This window comes from Priapulus caudatus, unplaced genomic scaffold (assembly GCF_000485595.1).
Source record: "Priapulus caudatus unplaced genomic scaffold, Priapulus_caudatus-5.0.1 Scaffold2443, whole genome shotgun sequence".
Taxonomy (NCBI): domain Eukaryota; kingdom Metazoa; phylum Priapulida; class Priapulimorpha; order Priapulimorphida; family Priapulidae; genus Priapulus; species Priapulus caudatus.
This window is the reverse complement of record NW_014579504.1, coordinates 22,628-23,611: the sequence shown is the minus strand read 5'-3', so window position 1 is coordinate 23,611 and position 984 is coordinate 22,628.

The window sequence follows — 984 nt, the reverse complement described above, 5'->3', positions numbered from 1 at the left end:
TGATAGATTCTACATGCTGAGGAAAAGAAGAATGTTTGTACTCCTCTCTCTCTCTTTCTCTATCTGTCTCTCTCTCGCTCGTCCATTCACTTTTTCGATCTTTCACTCACTCTATTTTTCACTAGCTTTCTCTCTCTCTCTCGGTCTCTCTCTTTCTATCTCTTACGCACTCTCTCTCTCTCTCTATCTCTCACTGTGTCTCGACTCTCTTGCACTCTCTCTCTCTCTATCTCTCACTGTGTCTCGACTCTCTTGCACTCGCTCTCTCTGTTTCTCGTACTAGATGTAAAATATCCTTGGATAATTGAAAATGGGAAAAGATATCAAATTTAAGCAGAATAGAAATTCTTAGAATACGTTTTTATTCCACGCATGTATTTATTCAGAGAGACAAACTATGTACAACACTTCTCTCTCACCTTTCTCTCTTCTGCTTTCTCGAACTCTTTTGCTCTTTTTATTCGCGATATACTTATACATGGATATTCTACATGTTCATGATACTTATCGTTAGCGTGACGTAATTAATACGATGCTAACCTTCTGTAAATGCAATCAATTTTAACTCTAGTCGTGTTTAAACACGGTCGTCTGATACAGGAAACATGTGTCGTCGCGATACTTTCATTCCTCCTCACCAGGTGGGGCTGCCGAACCGCTGAACGACTTGCAAGTGGGAGTCGAGGTCTTTCTGAACTTTTTTCCGCATGTAGAAGATGGGGCAGTCAGAGCTGAAAGACAACACGAGACCGATTCACACAAATGCGAAAGGAAAACTACATAAATACACACAATTTCCGTGAACAAATCACAGGGTAAAACAAAATAAATGCATCTGCGTGCATAATCTCTGTAGTAGTACATTTATACTAGCATGTATATATATATATATATATATATATAACCTCCCACAGGCACACACGCACACACACACACACGCACGCACGCACGCACGCACGCACGCACGCACGCACGCACGCACGC